Source organism: Thalassophryne amazonica, chromosome 5 (genome assembly GCF_902500255.1).
Source record: "Thalassophryne amazonica chromosome 5, fThaAma1.1, whole genome shotgun sequence".
In the NCBI taxonomy this organism is placed as follows: Eukaryota; Metazoa; Chordata; class Actinopteri; order Batrachoidiformes; family Batrachoididae; genus Thalassophryne; species Thalassophryne amazonica.
In genome coordinates, this window is record NC_047107.1 from 25,346,850 (window position 1) to 25,369,304 (window position 22,455).

The following is a 22,455-nucleotide window of genomic DNA, read 5'->3' on the forward strand; positions in this document are numbered from 1 at the left end:
CTACTTACATACAAAATACTATACATTTACAAGCCGAAGCAAAAATCAAAAACACCCTAACCCTCATTACCCTTCCTCCACCCTATACCTAGAAAACAACATTTTTGTACCGCTGTTTGAACTGGTTCATGCTTGGACATTGCTTGAGCCCCACTCCCAATCTGTTCCACATCCTCACCCCACAGACAGAAATACAGAAACCTTTTAATGTTGTTTGTGCCCACTGATGCTTTAAATTAAATTTCTCCCTCAGACTGTAATCCCCTGATCTGTTAAAAAACATATTTTTAATATTTGCTGGAAGTAAATTGTTTATTGCTTTATACACGATTTGTACTGTTTGAAAATGAACCAAGTCTGTGAATTTTAAGAATGTGGATTGTAAAAATAGTGGATTTGTATGATCTCTATAGCCAGTATTATGAATAATTCGTATAAATCTTTTCTGCATTACTGATAGTGATTGTGTTGTACCTTTATAAGTATTACCCCATACCTCTGCACAGTACTGTAAATATGGTAAAACCAGTGAGCAGTAAAGAATGCGGAGTGAGTTGTGGTCCAGAATATGTTTCGCTTTGTTTAGAACTGAAATGCTTCTTGACAGTTTACTTTGTATATGTTTTATGAGTCTTCCAGTTTATCTTATCATCTATTATCACCCCCAGAAACTCATTTTCATGTACCCTTTCAATATCTACCCCCTCAACTTGTAACTGAACCTGTATGTCTGTATTACAATAGCCAAATAACATGTATTTTGTTTTACTTAAGTTTAATGATAATTTGTTTTTGTCAAACCATATTTTCAATTTTCCCATTTCTATATTGATCCTCCTCAGTAACTCCTGCAAATCCCCCCCTGAACAAAAAATGGTTGTGTCATCTGCAAATAATACTAATTTTAATATTTTGGAAACATTGACAATATCATTTATATAAATTAGAAACAGTTTTGGACCCAATACTGACCCCTGTGGGATGCCACAAGCATTGTCCAAGCATGATGATGTATATTCCCCCAACTTCACAAACTGTTTTCTGCCTCTTTAGTCTTTAGTTTTATGAATTCTCTATACAGTGTATTTTTCTTATTACATGCATTTCGTAACCCTTTCGTCATCCATGGTCGATCTTGGAGTTTTTGTTTTCTGTAGTCTTGTTTAATTGGACAATTTTTATCATATAATGATGTAAATATTTGTAAAAAAAGTTTCATATGCACTATCAACATCACTTTCACTGTATACCTTTTCCCAGTTTTGCTCCTGTAAATCCTTCTTTAGTGTGTTCATGTTTTCCTCTGTCCGCACTCGCCTGTATTTTATTTTTTCCTCTGGCTGATTCCGCCGATGGTTTCTATTATAAACAATGAAAACTGGTAGATGATCACTAATGTCATTGATTAATAATCCACTCACAGTGTTATTCTCAATATCATTGCTGAATATATTATCAATTAAGGTAGCACTATGGGATGTAATTCTGCTTGGGCTGGTGATTTTTGGATATAAACTCATACTGTACATTATACTGATAAATTCATCTGTTATTTTATGCTTATTTGGATTGAGCAGATCAATATTGAAGTCACCACAAATGAACAGTTTTTTGATTAGTTTTTGAGAACATTTTTCCCATACAGTCAGTGAATGTTTCAATACTAGATCCTGGTGATCTATATATACAGCTGACTAATACATTTTTGCTTTTTTCTTCACATATTTCAATAGTTATACATTCTAATAAGTTATCAATCACAGTTGTCATATTGTCTACTATTTTATAATCCATGTTCTTATCCACATACACAGCCACTCCTCCTCCACTCTTATTCTTTCTGTTTACACAATTAAATTCATATCCATTCAGTTCAAAATCCATTCCTTTATCTTCATTGATCCATGTTTCTGATATAGCAATTATGTTAAATATTTTTTTTAAATTGACTTAAATATTCTTTAATGTTGTTAAAGTTTGCATATAGACTTCTGCTGTTGAAATGGATTATTGATAATTTGTTATCCGTTTTAATGATCCGATTAAACTGTTCATCTGTATAATAGCAACAACTGTCATTGATATTTGAGAAGAAATTATTGTCCGGGTCTATATCGTGCTCCAAGTCCAGTACATTGTGGTCTGTGTATTTAAATGTTCTCAGTTCTACTTTTCCATGATCAGCAATCCTTTGAGTTATATCCTTCTTGTCTCCAGATGTAGATGATGTAGTAGATGAATAGGTTCCTCTGGTCTGTGTCATGGTGTTGTGATGTGTTTGTGTCCTCATACCTTATTGGTCGTATTTGTCCAGATCCTCGATGTTCCTGATTACCATAACCTTCGCTTGTTCTGGTGTTCCATTCAATTTGATAAATGTTTTGCAGTTGGATGTCCATGTCTGTTGAATTTTTCCCTGCTTTTTTAAGAAACGAGCTTTCCTGGCGATGTCTGCGTTTCTTTTGGTCAGATGTTCATTGATGAATATGTTTGTTCCTTTAAGTTTCCGTCCTTGTTTTAACAATGCCATTTTATGTTTTCTGTTGACAAACCTCATTATAACTGCTCGCTTGTCTCCATCCTCTCTCCTGGGCAGGGGGTGGCACGCTTCAATGTTATTACAGTCCATTTGAATACCTTTAGATTGCAGGAAGTCAGCCACCTGTTGTTCCACTGAGCTGGCCTCCTGCTCGCTGGCCTCCCCTCCGCTGTCTTCTGACACCGCCCGTGCGTAGGATCGAGGTTTAATATGAATTCCTGTAATAATAACGTCGTTCATCCTTGTGTACTGTTCCAACTCCGCAACACGGTTCTCCAGGTACACCAGACGCCGGTCTTTCTCTGCATTCTGGATCCGGAGAGCCTTCACTTCTTCCACCAGCTCCATAATGGATTTCTGCTGCATTTTAACAACAGAGATTTCCTCAGACAAAAAGTCCAGGGACTTTTTGATATTGTCTCCCTCCTCCGCCGTCAGTGCCTTCTTCGGACCCATGGTCAGATAACTCCGCGCTGACTGGAAAATTCTTGCTGACTAAAATTCTTGTCAGACTGCCAGAGCAAGAATTTTAGCTGAGGATGTTTCTGCGATTTGAAGCGAAACGTCCTCGCGTCAAGCAGCCCATTCCAGTCGAAGATTCAAGCTTCTCTACTATGAAGGCTGGTACCCAATATACAGCTGGGTGGAGTGAGACAACACAGTTGAACTGTCTTGTTCAAGGACACAGATGAGTAGCATGATCTGGAATAGATATACATGTTGGTATCCCACTGAGTTACCTACTCTCAGCCACTAAATTTAGCCAAAAATAATTTTTTCCCTTCCTTGTGATATCTTTCTGCAAACCAACAAAAACAAGCTTGTTGTTGGAGTTAAACATCACAAAAGGTGCTACAAAAATTCAAATGGACAAAGATTTTTGTATTTTAGATCAAATATCCAATTATTATAAAAGGCAATCATCATTTTACTCACCGATGAAAATAATGGTAGCTGCAGTTATAGCAATAAGACAAAACATATACAACCCCTGGCAAAAATTATGGAATCACCGGCATCGGAGGATGTTCATTCAGTTGTTTAATTTTGTAGAAAAAAGCAGATCACAGACATGACACAAAACTAAAGTCATTTCAAATGGCAACTTGCTGGCTTTAAGAAACACTATACGAAATCAGGAAAACAATTGTGGCAGTCAGTAACGGTTACTTTTTTAGACCAAGCAGAGCGAAAAAATATGGACTCACTCAATTCTGAGGAAAAAATTATGGAATCATGAAAAACAAAAGAACGCTCCAACACATCACTAGTATTTTGTTGCACCACCTCTGGCTTTTATAACAGCTTGCAGTCTCTGAGGCATGGACTTAATGAGTGACAAACAGTACTCTTCATCAATCTGGCTCCAACTTTCTCTGATTGCTGTTGCCAGATCAGCTTTGCAGGTTGGAGCCTTGTCATGGACCATTTTCTTCAACTTCCACCAAAGATTTTCAATTGGATTAAGATCCAGACTATTTGCAGGCCATGACATTGACCCTATGTGTCTTTTTGCAAGGAATGTTTTCACAGTTTTTGCTCTATGGCAAGATGCATTATCATCTTGAAAAATGATTTCATCATCCCCAAACATCCTTTCAATTGATGGGATAAGAAAAGTGTCCAAAATATCAACGTAAACTTGTGCATTTATTGATGATGTAATGACAGCCATCTCCCCAGTGCCTTTACCTGACATGCAGCCCCATATCATCAATGACTGTGGAAATTTACATGTTCTCTTCAGGCAGTCATCTTTATAAATGTCATTGGAACGGCACCAAACAAAAGTTCCAGCATCATCACCTTGCCCAATGCAGATTCGAGATTCATCACTGAATATGACTTTCATCCAGTCATCCACATTCCACGACTGATTTTCCGTAGCCCATTGTAACCTTGTTTTTTCTGTTTAGGTGTTAATGATGGCTTTCGTTTAGCTTTTCTGTATGTAAATCCCATTTCCTTTAGGTGGTTTCTTACAGTTCGGTCACAGACGTTGACTCCAGTTTCCTCCCATTTGTTCCTCATTTGTTTTGTTGTGCATTTTCGATTTTTGAGACATATTGCTTTAAGTTTTCTGTTTTGACGCTTTGATGTCTTCCTTGGTCTACCAGTATGTTTGCCTTTAACAACCTTCCCATGTTGTTTGTATTTGGTCCAGAGTTTAGACACAGCTGACTGTGAACAACCAACATCTTTTACAACATTGCGTGATGATTTACCCTCTTAAGAGTTTGATAATCCTCTCCTTTGTTTCAATTGACATCTCTCGTGTTGGAGCCATGATTCATGTCAGTCCACTTGGTGCAACAGCTCTCCAAGGTGTGATCACTCCTTTTTAGATGAAGACTAACGAGCAGATCTGATTTGATGCAGGTGTTAGTTTTGGGGATGAAAATTTACAGGGTGATTCCATAATTTATTCCTCAGAATTGAGTGAGTCCATATTTTTTTTCCCTCTGCTTGGTCTAAAAAAAGTAACCGTTACTGACTGCCACAATTTTTTTTTCTTGATTTCTTATAGTGTTTCTTAAAGCCAGAAAGTTGCCATTTGAAATTACTTTAGTTTTGTGTCATGTCTGTGATCTACTTTTTTTCTACAAAATTAAACAACTGAATGAACATCCTCCGAGGCCGGTGATTCCATAATTTTTGCCAGGAGTTGTACAAAAACGTCATTTGCAGGTATTAAGTGTTGCTTTTCTCAGACAAGCACTTGCATCTATCTGACAACACAACAGGCAACCACGTCACAGGCTGGCACAGTTCTGAGCTGTCATTCAATAAGGGCAGCGTCCCTTAACAAAGTCCCCAAAGTGTCTAATACAAGAGGACGCTAGACAATCGCTCATACAATACAAGGAATAAATGCAGCACTGTTTCCTCAAACATGGTCTTTTAGGATGGGGATAGAAAATGATTATATAAAAGATATTTACATCAGTGGTTTCCAACCTTTTTTTCCTTGGAGCCCCTCTCAGGAAAGTCTGGTTTAGAACCAGGGATTTTCATAACTTTTTTGTACATAATTATGAGAGATGTAATCCAATTCAACGTTAATGAAAAAAGATAAGATTTACATGAACACTTATCTCAAAGTGCAGCAGTGTCTGAGCTCTTTCAATTAAAGCAACTGTAAGTTTTGAATACAGCAGCAAATACTATATCCATCCAATATTAATGTGTTTTTAACCTTTTAAACACTACTTATGACCTATGCATAACATCAAATTACATGAACTATTATACAAATAATGAACGTTTATGAGTTCAATGGTACGAATATTTCATGAGGTGAAAGCTGGAACATACCATTCATCAAGACACAGAATTAAATATTTGTTCCTTTGAAAGAATGTTAAAAACATTCATTATTTGTTTTATATAACGGCTAAAATGGATCCTTGTCATTTTATATTGTATTAATTTACAAACAACAGAAAAGGGACTTACATTTTGGTGCATCTGACTGTGTACTTCCAAAAAAAAAAAAAAAACAAAAAACTGTGTACTTCCTCAATCCAGTGAAAAATCACATCAGAAATTTGTCCAGCTTTTGTGCATCACTGTTGCTTTGACATCAATAATCCAATGCGAACTTTAAACAGGAGTAGAAAAAAAAAAAAATTCTGAAAATGAAGTCCACGATGCTGTGCACCAACTTTGTGTACTTAAAAAACAAAAACAACAACAACAAAAACTGTGCCTCCTCAGTGCAGCGGAAAAAAAGTCTTGTCAGAAATTAGTCCAGCTTTCCATTGTAACTTCCTCCTAATAAGCCCCTTTCACACCGGCCTGCTTCGAGTTGCTTCTTGCGGCATCATGACGACACAGGAATGTCTGCGTGAGGTGTGCGCAGCAGGGGGGCAGAGAGGAGGTGAGAATGCAGAGGAGGATCTGCAGGCAGTCTGGCTGCAGCCAGACTGTGCACTCTGATTTCTCTTCTAGCTTATAACTGTTCTTGTGCAGGGCTGCGCTCTGATTTCTGTTATAGTTTATTTTTCTTCCTTTGAACACGAGCTGCGAGTGCGCTAGGGTGGTTCAAAAAACTAAAAGTTGGAAATTCATTACTCTCACCCCTTCATTTTATGATGCTTTGGGAAAAAAGAAAGCCTGCCAAATATTTTTGTCATACATTAATATTTAGAGGTAGCACATCATAGCTGAAGGTTGTAAATATATCAGTTATCGCTGCCCGAGTGCCCGTGCAATAGGTTATCCATTATCCAGTATCTAATCACATCACTTATAAAGAGGCTAGAAGTTAACCACCTGAGTGTAACTAAAGTATAATTTTATATTCAATTTAAAACTATACCTGGGTTTAAATATTTCTCACAAACAACATACTTTCAAAAATGTTATTTTAGGCTACAAGCTGAAAATTTTGCTTCAATTCACAGATTCTTTTCTTTCAGATCTTTGGTGATGGTGAATCTAACATGAGATAAATGTAAAAAGAGACACTTGCTGACTTAACATGCTTAACCATTAACTGGAAACTTCAGTAAAACATGTCAGCTACTAGAAGTAGAACATTTGTATACCTTATTGGTTCCACCGACTGAAATAAAGGGAAACAAATTGCCCTCAAATGGGCAAATACTCAAGGTATTTTTCTTCAAACACACTGATTTGAAGAAAACTGTCCATGATGCTGCTGTGACCTCTATAGACATGGCAATTCCTTTTTGGGAGAGAGCTAGAATCCCACTGAGGGCAAAGCAGCATCTGATCACAAAGTTAGAAAAGGTGTTCAGAAAATGGAAAACATTGAAAAAGACCAAGAATCGCAATACAGACAAGCAGAAGAAAGATGAAACAGTGTTTTGTGAATCTTTGGAGGACTTGTTTGACATGGCACATCAGGATGTCCTAACAATGATAAAGTTTGAAGATGACAGACAGTTCCTACTTGGTCAGCGAGAGAAAGGTAGAAGGGGATGCATGGCAGGCATAGATAAAATACAAACTGCCAAAGAACAAAGAGCAGAAAAAAGGAAAGCTGCAGAAGCAAAATACAACGAGAAACTGGAGGAGCCTGGACCATCTAATGTCTCACTACCTGACACTGTCTCCAGCCAGAGTGAAGAGAACACAGAAAGTCCAGATGAAGAATTTGTTATGCCAGTGCCACAAAAAGCCAGTAAAATTAAAGCTGTTGTAACACCAGGACTTGCAGCAGCATTGGATAGGACCAAAACAACAGACAGAAGTGCCACCTATATTCTGACTGAAACGGCAGCAAATCTTGGTCATGATGCAAGCAACTTAAATATCATTATCATGTAAAGGATGTTCTCTTATGTTACACAGCTGTATAATTGGTTCTTGTGCTGATTTATACATTTTTGAATATTAAGTACTGCAAGGCATAAAGAATATTATTGTTTGGAGCTAGATCAAAATATATGTGGAAATATATAAAGCACAGACTTATTTAAATTTATCAATAATGAAACAGTATTTCATCAATAAAATGAAAATGCAATGTTTGATTGTTACAAAATCTTCGCTACCCCAGTATGTAGGTATTGTAGGAGCATGATACATGTACGAGAAGAACTGCATCTCACAATTCATGTTTTAGTGTTAACTATTTTATGGGATATGAAAAGATTTGATTTTCCAATGTATTGCCATAATTTCTGTCCTGACATATCAATATTAAACTGACAGAAATAATTTGGAAATATCTGGAAATGACCATACTATATGACAAAGTTATTGCCAGCAAAATCTTTAAGGGCTGTGTGCTACCAGTAAAAATTATTAGAGTTGAAATTGTACATGATGTGTTTTTATGTTAGGTACAACAAATTTAGAGGGTGAGACGAAGTTTTTTGAAAAAAAAATTTTGACCATTTTTATGGACCACCCTAGAGTGCACAAACGAACCGTCCGTGAGTAAATGTGGAGATGTCTCGAGTTATACTTGAAGTGGACATGTTCTGTCCCTGGCAATCAGTCTGTGAGCAGGACTTATGTCCTTTTTTTAAAAAAAAAAAACAGAGTTTGAGGGGAGAGGAGGAACTGCCTGCAGCCAGCCAGTTTTGTTTTCTTTCTTTCTTTCTTTTAATTGTTCACATGTGTGTGCACGATGGAATCATCTGTGTGTCGACTGGAAATGTCCGTACTTTTTAGTGGATGTGGACATGTCCTGTCTCTGGCAATCAGTCTGTGAGCAGGACTTTTATTTAAACACAGTTGTGAGAGAATTTAAGAGCGAGGAGCTGCTGCAGCAGCCAGGATGACCATGTTTTTTTTGTGCTCTTTGAGCGTGTAGTTTTACTGCATTGTGTACACAGAATAAAAACAATCCTGCATGATTTATACTTCGGGAACAATGGAACACAGCAGGAATCATAAATTGGCATCTGGTAATGTATTGTGAGGACGTGGCTTCCAGTCACATTGAATACCATCGCTTTGCCCTGACTTGTGTTGAAACCACTTCGTTTCTGCATCCTGTGCTTGATGCAGAAAAAAATTAAACATGTTTAATTTTTGGCATCTGATTCACTTCGTCCTTTGCATCTGTCACGGTGTTGTGGCATTGAGCTTCATCATCTCGGCACTAGGTTGCATCCATGTGGTGTTGTCATGACGCCGCATGATGCAATGCAAAGTGGGCCCAGTGTGAAAGGGGCTTAACAGCTCTTCATGCCTCCAGACAGCTTAGAGCGCAGTGGATTTGTTTTGTTTGTGTGTGTCAGAAGAATTAGCACCGTCAATTAGCTCCTTCAAATTGTCATCCATCAGCAAAACAAACTCCACGTTTAGCTAAATGCTGCCCCCCACTAGTGGGTGGGGTTCGCAGAGTGCAATGGTACCAAACGTATGGAACCAAATTGCACTCTAAATGCAACAATGGGATGAATAATCCATGTCACATGACAAAGCATCAATCAACTAACAAGGATCCACTCAGCCATTATATAAAACATATTAATGAAATATTAAATTTGCATATTTAGTTTCAACTTAAAATGGATCAAATTGGGACTCTTACAATACATGAAAAACGTGACAAATCTTGAATTATTGCTTTTTTTATTCCACTTTTCATAGGACCATTGATGTCTGAGAAGGACCTGTCATATGGAGAAAACGGCCCATTATTTCAGGCACTGAGGGGACAATAGCCCACATCACCCATTTGGAATATAAATCACTATTTATTTTTCACATGTTCTTGAGAATTAAAAGTTCATTGCTCTTTGAAAGGATGTACTTGCATTTTTATGCAACATTATATCAATGGCATAACTTGGTCTTAAAATGGGAACGACAATATCATGATATTGTTTATCGTGATATACAAGGTCTGTTAGAAAAGTATCGGACCTTTTTATTTTTTGCAAAAACCTGATGGATTTGAATCACGTGTGCTTGCATCAGCCAACCTTGAACCTTCGTGCGCATGCGTGAATTTTTTCACGCCTGTTGATTCCGTCATTTGCTGGTAAGCAGCCTTTGTGTGAGGACATGTGTTTTGCACTTGCCGGATTTTCATTGCAAGGAAAAAGACGGAACGACTGGAGCAGCGCCGCATCAAATTTTTCCAGAAACTGGGCGACAGCCAGGTGGAAACTATTCGGATGATTCAGACGGCTTTCGGTGACAATCCTATGGGCATCACACAGATTAAGGAGTGGTACAACCGGTTTAAAGAGGTCCGCACAACGGTGGAGAGCGAGCCACGCTCCGGTCGGCCATCAACATGCTGAAATGACCAGATCATTTCCAAAGTGAACGCTGTGGTGTTGCGGGACCGTCGTGTGACTATCCAAGAAATTGCGGAAGAGGTGGACATCAGCACTTTTTCGGCACATTCCACTGTGACAGAAGATTTGGCCATGAAAAGAGTGGCGGTGGCACCTTCGTGTTTAAGTCTCACAGGACATGCTGTGACATACCCACCTCTTCCACAATTTCTCGGATAGTCACACGACTGAAAATTCACAGAAAGCCGTCTGAATCTTCCGAATGGTTTCCACCTGGCTGTCGCCCAGTTTCTGGCAAAATTTGATGTGGCGCTGCTCCAGTCGTTCCATCATTTTCCTTGCAATGAAAATCCGCCAAGCGCACTACACATGTCCTCACACAAAGGCTGCTTACCAGCAAATGACGCAACTGACAGGCGTGAAAAAATTCACGCATGTGCACGAAAGTTCAAGGTTGACTGATGCAAGCACACGTGATTCAAATCCATTAGGTTTTTGAAAAAAATAAAAAGGTCCGATACTTCTCTAATAGACCTTGTATATCGTCCAGCAAAATATGTTGTGGCAGACTTAGTGTGCTCAAATGGGCACGGCTGTGACAACTTGTTATATTATAGCAATAAAACCTTCCCAATATGCTCTGAAACCAAATGTGGGCAAACACCATACCAAAATGTCTGAAATTTATTTATTTATTTGTTTTAAAAACACAGAAGTTGACTGAAGCAGGTTAATTCAGTGAGGATGTTCACGCTCTCCTGCTGATAACATTGCAGCGCCACAGGATGGTAGGCTTTGACACACCTCCAAGGTCAGAGGAACATTCCAGATAAAAAAAAAAACACTTTCATTTCACTGGCAGAGAGGGAATAATTACCATTAAACTGTCCATGTTTAATCTACACAGAACAAAGTGAATAAAGGATGGGGAAGAAGCTGACAAAAGTGCAGGTGGGGCCAGCTGCCACCACAGAACAATCCAAAGGGAAACACTATCAAGTATTTCTTCTACAGGAATCAAATAAAAGTGTCATAATACGCTACATTTGAGCTCCAAGCTCATGTACTGCTTTGTGTATTGACACAAGGAGAGGCTCACATTTATGAGGGTTCTCTTGCAAAGCTTACTGTAAATAACTACACAACCATTTACACACAAATATGTCCATCATGTATTGTAAACACAAGTGTTTCAGCACCATGTGAATATAACTGATGGACAAACTCCATGAACTACTCACCCACAGTCTTAAATTCACCTCGGTCACAATCACTAACTTAGTTATGCCAGTTCCTCTGATTTTCCACTTTATTTGCAACTCCTGCATCGTTTGAAAATAATCTACATAAATTAAAGATGTTTCATGAGAAACATACAAACACACTGATCCAGTGTATAATGCCAAACAATTAGCCTGCGACAACTAGAAGGATCACATGTTTTGACCCTTAGGTCTATTAAAGTAGTTATATTCAATATGCCCTAATATTCTGGAGAAAACAGGTTTTCTTCTCCAGGTGGGATCAACAGTTGCCTTTATTTAGAGAGCTGCTTTCAACTTGGTGCACCAGTGGTTACTGGGAATAAAAGTCACCGCACGTTATGTGTGCACCAATACTATCACCTTGTCACTGAAACGTTTCAAGTCTACCATGAGCAATTAACAGTACCGGTGAAAAGTTTTGGTATCAGCCCCACTCACGTGTTCTAGCCATTCTTTATTTCCAGTTATATTTTCGGCATCCCGTTGAATATTTTGTCCTGTTTTTGGCTATGTAGTGAGCATCATGTCTCTCCTTGCCATTGCAAACTGAAATTCATTCACATGAATGTGAGCAGCAGATATGGCTATGGAATATGAGGATACTTCAAAAATATTCTCGGCCTCACCCAGAAACAAAAGTACTTGAAGGCTCGAGATTTGACATTCTGTAAAGGGACAGTGAAGCTTTAACATCGATGGACCAAGTTTCTCATTTGTTAAATTCATTCCTTGCCAGCTGATGTCCATCAAGAAGTTTTGTGCATGTTCAAAACTTTTTGATGGACATCAAGTGGAGAGGATGCCTAGTGGTTGCATGTTGTTTAACCGTTTTGTCCTGTACTGGTTGATTAGCTTCCCAGTGGACATCTGCTAGACATTAGTTTTATCTGTGCGCTTTCTGTTTGGGTCTGGAAGCACTGCACACTCATATTCGGTAGTTGTCCGATCATTCAGAGCTCCAAATATACCACAGACCGATTAATTCATTAATTTTGCCACCATGCAAATGATGTCAATCCATTATTGATCAGTTGTTTCAACCTGTCACATTGTGAATGCACACTGAGACTTGAAAATTAATTCATCATAAATGGTTTACGGTTAGGACTTGGATACGGGTTACGCTGTGATCACATACTGGCAGTAAATGTGAGTGCAGCTACAATGCACCACGACGGTACTTGCTGTCCAAACTAAAAAATTCTCAATGTTTGGTGCCAATTTTCAACTTTTGCTCTTTTATATTTAACAAGGAGAAAAGATGGACTATGATTTTACTCAAGTAAATGTGAATAATTTATGTACTATTACAGCAAAAAATAAATCAACAACCTCACAAAAAGTTAACTTTGTTAGCTACCATCAGACCCAGTACTTCATACAATACTGTACAAAATGCTAAATCTCTGTTGTATCTTTCAATTAAGTAAATCATCATGCATTTCATTAACACTGAAAACCACAGCACCTTACATTGTCACCTGCAGTCTGCCACTGCAGATGACAAGAATTCTGCTATGATGACAGGCATAGACACTGGGCATGTGAAGGATTACGCAATGGCAACAAAAAACACTGAATTTTCTGCTGGGGGGGGGGGGGGGGGGGGGGGGGGAAAGCGATGATATAGCCGAGTTGAGTCTTTTAATTTTGTTTGCAACATTATGGTTAGCGATGTTACAGCACCCCTTCATTAAGCCCTGATCACACAGCACTAATGAAGGACACCGAATCCAAAACAAAACAAGAATCTGGATTTATGCTGACTTTCAGAGACATCGATTAACCATCGTCCAGCTTTGTAGCTGGCGCTTCGTCAGAATTTTCAAACTGTTTAAAAATGTGAACGAATCCCGACGACAACCTCAATTCGTCCGTGTTCCATTTTTCTTTCTGTCTTGATGGTTCCTCATTGTTTGCGTAGTTCCTGTACTGTCAGCGTTCCATTGTCATCCAACTTCGTCCAACCTCCAGCCTTTCAACGTCTCTGGCTGTGATGCGAGTATGCATGCACACGCTGTCAAGACAACGCAGCTGCAGGTGGCTATGGACAGCACAGACTCGCTGCAGAAATGATCACATGCTGGTGCTTCATTGTGATTTTATTTTAAAGCATCAAGGTTGCCGTTCGCTTTGTTTTTCTTTTGTTAGTTTCAGTTTCTTTTCGGTCTTTTATGGGCTCTGCACTCGCAGGCTTTTCGGTGATGGGAGAAATCCAGGCTCATTCGCCCACTTTTTCTCGACGATTTGTCACTTTTTTCCTTCGTTCAGCTAATGCCGTGTGCGGCGTGACCGGGCCTTTAATTAAAATCTTCAGATGCACTTTGCAGTGCAGTGGAACCCAGATTTGTACTCTTTCAGTTTGACAGACAGACGAGAATTTTTTTTTTTGGTTGATTAATCTGGTTTGATTTTATGTCGATTTAGGCACGTGCCACTCTCATGTCAGTGTCAAAGCTGGACCCAATGTGAGACTCTAAATGTGAATCAAAATGACTATGAATCTGTCCTGCATTTTTCAGATGCACTCTGGTTTTTTTTTTTGTGATATCAGGACCCACACAACTTAAAAACTTGGAAGAAATGATTTATAATCTGGTCTGGATTTTTTTTTTTTTTTCCCCAGACAGACTGGCATCCTGTCCATGGTGTACTCTACCTCTTGCTCTATGAATGTTGGGATAGACTCCAGCTCCCCAGCAACCCTTAATTGGAATAAGCGGATATAGAAAACACAGGGTTTACATTACAGGTTTTGGCCACTGACTCCTGCGAGTTTTTTTTTTAACTATTGTAAAAACCACAACTTGAGCCAATTTGATTTAAATATGATGCACACTTCATATTTCATTATATTTCATGTCATTTATTAAACAGTCATCAACACTTAAAAACAAATTGATATTGCTGGGTAGTGTTTTCTGCTGTGTTAAAAAAATTCTACATACTGTCTCTTTAATCTGAGCAGCAGAGAGCTGCATAAGACACTTTAATAATGTCAGACAGAGTGCAAATGTCAACTTTTTTCCATTAAATGTTTGTCATTCACGTTGGATGACTTTACCGTACTCTGCAGTACGTTTATTATTATTTATTTTTCACTACTCACAAGAAGTGTAATGTAATAAGTGCTGTTGTGTTTTTAAATGCGCAGTCAGGAAACAGAAATGTGACTCAGTATGTGTTGGCTTTTAAGTTCCTAGCTTGGAAGAAAAAAAAAAATAAAATTGTTAACCAATTCTATTTATTCTTCCAAGCTTTCTGGATAGAGGGGTGCAGTGGCCTTTACAGATCTATGCTTACACAGCAGGCTGACTCCTCCTGCTGTGGAAACGAGAGAGAGGAGATGACAGCAGCGAGCAGAATCGAACAAAACAGAGACAACGTTGAACGCTTTCGCGCATTTGAGAATGTACGCCCCAGGGACGCAGTACATTTTACAGCTTGTGTCCTGCCTTGATTTTTGAATCAATGGGGTTTCTGCTGGACAGCATCAGCAGAAACCCATTATATATATATATATATATATATATATATATATATATATATATATACATACATACATATATACACACACACACACACACACTTAAGATTTCGTAAGATTTTTTTAACTTCAACATGGTAAATCATGAAAAATTAAACTTGAGGTAAAAAAACAAACAAACAAAAACAAGATTCAAAACATGAATTACTATTTTTAAAGACTTTTCTTTGGAAACTGCCATGTGTAAATGCTGTAAGTGCTGAAAATTCCTCTGAAACATTCACAGGCCACTTTATTAGGTACACCTGTTCAACTGCTTAACACAAATAGCTAATTGGTCAATCACATGGCAGCAACTCAATGCATTGAGACGTTGTTAAGATGATTTGCTGAAGTTCAAACCAAGCATCAGAATGGGGAAGGGGGATTTGAGTGGCACTGAATGTGGCATGGGCGGCACGGTGGCTTAGTGGTTAGTTTCTGTGTAGGCTCTCAGTTGTCCAGGTGGTTTCCATAGTAGAGAAGCTTGAATCTTCGACTGGACTAGGTTGCTTGACGCAAGGACGTTTCGCTTCAAATCGCAGAAGCTTCCTCAGCTAAAATTCTTGCTCTGGAAATCTGACTTCTGTTTGACTCTTCTAGAGACAAATAAACAGAAGCCAACAAAAGCTGGAGTTTTAAACCTAACCAGACTCCTCCTACTGAGAGGCAGACTGCTATAGGCTAGTGACTAAACAATAGCTCTAATTAGCAACTATTGTGCTCTAGTTAGCACTCTCCTAATGACAGGGCAGCTGTTTTCCTGACATCTGATAGAATACACTACATTGCTCTGTAACTAGGGATCATGTCCTTAGGGTGAACTAATTTCTGTCTCAAGGTGTTAACCGGTTTAAAGTAAACTGGGATTCTGTGCTGTCTGAAGATCCTCTGTAGTTTTTCCCCTACTCCTGCTAAATAAGGGAGAGACACTCTTCTTCTTGTCTCCACCTCCTGTCTATCTGGTCTCTTTGTTCTCTGGGACTTCTGCACTTTGTCCAGGGACCATCGTGGGTACCCTCATACTGTGAAGGCTTTCCGGACACGTTGTTGTTCTTTAGCCCTTCCCTCTGCAGTTGTGGGCACCTGTAGGGCTCTGTGTTGAAGCGTCCTGATCACCCTGAGCTTGTGTTCAAGGGGGTGGTTTGAGCCAAAGAGCAGATATTGGTCAGTGTGAGTTGGTTTTCTGTAAACCCCTGTCTGGAGCTGCCTGTTCTCTCCAATCGTAACATCACAGTCCAAGAAGGCTAAATGGTTGTTTCTGGCATCCTCACGTGTGAACTTGATAGATGATTTTCTTCTTAAGAAGAAAACCTTCTTAAGAAGAAAACCTTCTTAAGAAGAAAACCAACTCACACTGACCAATATCTGCTCTTTGGCTTCTTAAGAAGAAAATCATTAGCTACCTCCAAAACCTGGAGAAAGAGGGACTCATCGACAGGCAGACATACTACAGGCTGTACCCTGGGGACGCCACTCCGTGCATCTATGGACTGCCCAAAATCCACAAACAGGATGTGCCACTCAGGCCTATTGTATGTAGCACAGATTCCATCACGTACAATTTGGCCAAGCACCTCAAGTGGATTTTGGCTCCTCTAGTAGGTAACTCAGACCACCATGTGGAGAACACACAAGATTTTGTGAACAAGATCAAGGACCTGCAGCTGGAGGCAGATGAAACAATCGTGTCATTTGATGTGACTTCGTTGTTCACCTGCATCCCCACCGCTGAGGCCGTCGCAGCTGTGAGGCAGAGACTGCTGGAGGATGTGTCTCTACTTGAAAGGACCAAACTTACACCAGACCACATCTGCCAACTCTTGGAGATCTGTCTCAACACCACGTATTTCCTGTTTAGGGGGAATTACTACAGGCAGATTCATGGTTGTGCGATGGGGTCTCCGGTATCCCCCATTGTGGCCAATCTGTACATGGAGCGAGTGGAGAAGATAGCCTTGACGTCTTTCACGGGCATCTCTCCCAGTCACTGGTTCAGATATGTTAATGACACATGGGTTAAAATCAAGCAACAGGAAGTTGAGGACTTTACAGAACACATCAACTCTGTGGACGCCAATATCAAGTTCACACGTGAGGATGCCAGAAACAACCATATAGCCTTCTTAGACTGTGATGTTACGATTGGAGAGAACAGGCAGCTCCAGACAGGGGTTTACAGAAAACCAACTCACACTGACCAATATCTGCTCTTTGGCTCAAACCACCCCCTTGAACACAAGCTCGGGGTAATCAGGACGCTTCAACACAGAGCCCTACAGGTGCCCACAACTGCAGAGGGAAGGGCTAAAGAACAACAACGTGTCCGGAAAGCCCTCACAGTATGTGGGTACCCACAATGGTCCCTGGACAAAGTGCAGAAGTCCCAGAAAACAAAGAGACCAGATAGACAGGAGACAGACACAAGAAGAAGAGGAGTGTCTCTCCCTTATTTAGCAGGAGTAGGGGAAAAACTACAGAGGATCTTCAGACAGCACAAAATCCCAGTTTACTTTAAACCGGTTAACACCTTGAGAAAGAAATTAGTTCACCCTAAGGACATGATCCCTAGTTACAAACAGAGCAATGTAGTGTATTCTAACAGATGTCAGGAAAACTGTAACGAACACTACATAGGTGAGACTAAGCAACCTTTAAACAAAAGGCTATACCAGCACCGCAGAGAGGGCGCCAGTGGACTTCAGTCTGCAGTTCATCTCCACCTTAAAGACACTAACCACACATTTGAGGACAAGTAAGATAAAATATTAGCCAGAGAGAAGAAATGGTTTGAGAGAGGGGTCAAGGAGGCATTCTTTGTGAAACGTTTCAAACCCAGCCTTAACGGGGGAGGGGGTCTGAGACATGCTTTATCCCCTGTTTACAATGGGGTACTCAGGTCAAAGGAGTTTCAGTCTTTTGTTCATTGTAATGAGTCATTCACGTCATCAAGGGAGCAATCAGGAAAGGCATCCATCCCATCATTAGGAGGGACAGCTGCCCTGTCATTAGGAGAGTGCTAACTAGAGTACAACAGTTGCTAATTAGAGCTATTGTTTAGTCACTAGCCTATAGCAGTCTGCCTCTCAGTAGGAGGGGTCTGGTTAGGTTTAAAAACTGGTTAGGTTTAAAACTCCAGCTTTTGTTGGCTTCTGTTTATTCATCTCTACAAGAGTCAGACAGAAGTCAGACTTCCAGAGCAAGAATTTTAGCTGAGGAAGCTTCTGCAATTTGAAGCGAAACGTCCTCGCGTCAAGCAACCCAGTCCAGTCGAAGATTCAAGCTTCTCTACTTAGTGGTTAGCACTGTTGCCTCACAGCGAGAAGGTGGTGGGTTCGATTCCCGTGGCCTTTCTGTGTGGAGTTTGCATGTTCTGCCGATGTTTGCGTGGGTTTCCTCCGGGTGCTCCAGTTTCCTCCCACATCCAAAGACATGCAGGTTAGGTGGATTGGAATCATTCAATTGTCCTAAGGTGTGGGTGTGTCTGTGTTTGTTTGCCTGTTTGTGGCCCTGCGACAGACTGGCGTCCTGTCCTGGGTGTACCCCGCCTCACGCCCTATGACTGCTGGGATAGGCTACAGCCCCCCGCGTCCCTTAAGTGGACTAAGCAGTAGAAGATGGATGGATGGATGAATGTGGCATGGTTGTTGGTGCCAGAAGTGCTGGTCTGAGTATTTCAGAAACAACTGATCTACTGGGATTTTCATACACAATCATCTCTGGGGTTTACAGAGAATGGGCCGACAAAGAGAAGATATCCAGTGAGCAGCAGTTGTGTGGACAAAAATGCCTTGTTGATGTCAGAGGAGAACGGGCAGACTGGTTTAATGGGCAACTGCGTGATGCCATCATGTCGATATGGAACAACATCTCTGAGGACTGTTTCAAACACCGTGTTGAATCTATGCAGTGAAGAATTAACAGTTCAGAAGACAAAAATGGGGTCCAGCAAGGTGTACCTAATAAAGTGGCAGATGACTGTACATCAGTTCTGCACTTTGTCTTCTGTGTTTGAGCTGGACACGTTTGTGTTGGCTGCAAAAACATACGTCACGTCGTGCCAAGTGAAAGTTATATTTGGTTGGACTTAGACTGCGGCTTGCTGACGACAAGCGGCAGTGCACACAGTTGAGCGGCACGCAGCGTCAGTTTTTTCCACTTTACTTGGCGCCACACCTCTGTGAGGGGCTTGCCATTGAAAAAAAAATAGGGGTTTTAGAGCAATGCACACTGCTTTAAGCTTTTGAAGTGAAAGACCTTTTGAGAGTTTGTGTTATTCTCAATTTAGACATTTTTTTTTTTAACTGAAAATAACAAATGTTATCAGTCCCCGATATTGGAAATAATTGGTGTCTGTCCTGATAAAACCATATTGGCCGAATCCTAATATGGGGCATGGGGCTGTACACAAACATTGAGTTGCTATTAGTGTCGCATCCAGTACTCAACATCACGGTTCATGCACAGCCCTGACCTTAATAACTCAAACTAAAGCCCAACCAATATAAAACCCAGAAGTCTGTCATCATATAACCTCCTCTATTGCCTGCTGTACAGCTTGGCTGTAGGACTGGGTATCCATTCAAATTTCAAGAATCGATTTGATTATTTTGTTTCGATTCGATCTCAACTTGAGTTAGTGTTATTAAAAGCATTTTTTGAGCTGTTACCTGATTGTCTAGTTATAATACTTAAGTGTTTCAGAGAATTCTAAATTTAAAAATTTTCAAAAAAGAAAATGGCCCTGGTCTCCCCTACAAAAACTTGCACCTGCAGCGCTTGCTGCGCAGCACGCTGAAAAGTTCTCCTGCAGCGAGGAGAAGTTCTCTTAAGTTCTAGTTCTCCTGCAGTAGGTGAACGCAGCTATGAGAAAAGTTCTCCTGCAGCAGGAGAATGCAGCTCTGGGAAAAGTTCTCCCACAGTCGACACCAGAGAACTTTCAAGCACTGTCCCACGGAAATGGCACATTAGGAGGAACGAAGGAAAAAAAAAAAAAAAACCCTGTGAATTAAAATGGCGTACAAATTTCTTTTCTTGCCCGCAACAACAGTCCTGGTAGTTACGAATGATATCTTGAAATGGCTTTGACAGAGGGTGAAGAATAAACTGTGGACATGCCGCTTCTAAATTAGAAGCAGCTACTCCGCAATCAATGTAGAAAAATTATAATTTAATTTTTTCCGTTACACACCCTCGGAAACAGCGTAATGAACCAATTGCAGCATAATTTTTTTCAGGCACGCTGTTATAATGCTGGCAAGAAGTGTGTGTGTATATATCAGGGCTGTGAAATGAAAATTGTGAAATCCGAGGAAAATATGCAGGGGGTCTGGGGAGGGGGGGTGCAGTGTCCAGGAGCTGGGGTCTATGGCCAAGAATTAAATTTTTTTATCTAATGATACTTTTTCAGCATCTTCTGGAAGAACAAATCTCAAAATTAGTGCATATTTACATGATCCTACATTCAACCTTTTATTTGACCTGTCAATGATCATGTTGAAAGAACAGAATATGACGTGGAAGCAGGACTGAAATGATTTTCCTTTTAATTGTAAACCAAATTATGCATTAACTCAGAACAATTAAACTGCATGAAATTTATGAAGACTGAAAAGACTGTTACAGCATTTCAAAAACCACAGCTAAAGCTTGTAGAATATTTGACAAATCATGGGAAAATATCAATAACATGCCTTATAGTAAAAAGTCATTTATATTCTTGTGTAAATTCATGCAGCCTAAATCCATTCAAAGCCACAATGTCTTTTTTACAATGAAAGAAAGTCTAGATTAGTGGAAAAAAAGTCACATAATCTTGTCTAAAATCCTATTTGAACAGCAGAATGTTTATTTTCCAGGGAGAGAAAAATTCTTACCGTGTTTCCTGAGAGGGTACATTTCACTTTTCACATTTCTTTTATCTTTCAGGTGTGTTGATGAAGCCAGCGACAATTCCACAGATTCTTGTCCTTATAAGGCTTTTTCAAACCGTCTTTCTTGCCATCTTCTCTCTGTGCGACGTTGCTCCGTGACACAGACATGCTGCACAAATCCGGAGTTTTCACAGCCCTGACACACACACACACACACACACATATATACATATATATATATATATATATATATATATATATATATATATATATATATATATATATATATATATATATATATATATATATATAGACACACACACACACTAGCTGGGGTACCCGGCGCTGCACGGGTTAACTTGTTTTAGACATAAACCAAATACCAATCAATTTAATCAAAACAATTGCCCAACATTTGTTTTTGTAATGCTGATGTCTTATAAATATAATAGTTAAGCAAGCATATAGCATATAATAGTTAATGGCCTAATGTTTGTCCAGCAGAACTATAAAAGGTGGACCCCCCAAACTAAGTGGAAATACTTGGTTAAAAGACAAACACATTTGAAGCCCCCAAATGCAGACTTTGTTCTGCAATCAAATTTCTAACAAAATTACACAGAAAAGGTAGGTAACAGTAAATGTAAATATCAGTGAATCAAAATTGAGGTAGTGGTGTATTTCACTGTTTTTACATTGCAATTTTACAAACATAAAATGAATGTATTCAGACAGGAAGGCAAACTGGGTTGTACAGGACAGTCAGGTGCTTAACAGTTGAGAACATAAAGTAGCCGAAGAAAGGGATTAAATAAACAGAGATGGCCAACACATATACAGGGCTGGAAATTTGAATCTGCCTGGTCATACCCACAGCCTCAGCCTAAGCATGTTTTGCTGAGCGTCCTGTGGCTGTGCTGAGTGTGCTGTAGAAAGGGATTAAATAAACAGAGATAGCCAACACATGTAGAGTGCTAGAAATTTGAATCTGCCTGGTCATACCCACAGCCGGCTATTTTGGGGGTAATTTTCAGTTCAACTTTTAAAAAAATGGTACCAGTTTGTTCCCCATGTCATGAGGATTCAGAATATATATAGTTTTTACGACTACATATTAAAGTTTGGGAATTTATCCCGGACAGACAGAAAGACAGAAGTGGCAGCATGAAAAGCACATGGTACAACACTGTATGGTCTTACATAAATGGCTATTTTGGGGGTAATTTTCAGTTCATATTATAGTTTGGGAGATTATTCCGGAAAGACAGACAGACAGACGTAGCCCTTTATGTATGTAGATATATATTAAATCAATCTTTGTTTATATGAATCAATCTGTGACAATTAAAATGAGAATTGATTTAAAATTGGCAATCGATCTTTCCAACGCAGCACTACGTGGATACCATGATATCTCTCTCTACCTCCCGATAATCATAAAAGTTTCTATTGGATGTTGTATGACGTGGCAAAACATGGTATGGTATCAATAGCCACTTCGTTTTGAGTAACTGACATTTGC

The 22,455-nt window shown here is 39.6% G+C and overlaps 1 protein-coding gene and 1 long non-coding RNA gene across 2 annotated transcripts in view; both read right to left on the reverse strand.

Moving 5' to 3' along the window:
* ppp2r2aa (protein phosphatase 2, regulatory subunit B, alpha a) overlaps positions 1-22,455 on the reverse strand; it is a 54,633-nt gene that overhangs the window by 31,140 nt on the left and 1,038 nt on the right. The window lies entirely within an intron of this gene.
* On the reverse strand, positions 5,681-21,907 carry LOC117510203. Its single transcript, XR_004560645.1, has 3 exons — positions 21,896-21,907; positions 17,121-17,125; positions 5,681-5,782 (listed from the first exon to the last, which is right to left on the reverse strand). It is a non-coding gene; the product is annotated as an uncharacterized LOC117510203 (long non-coding RNA).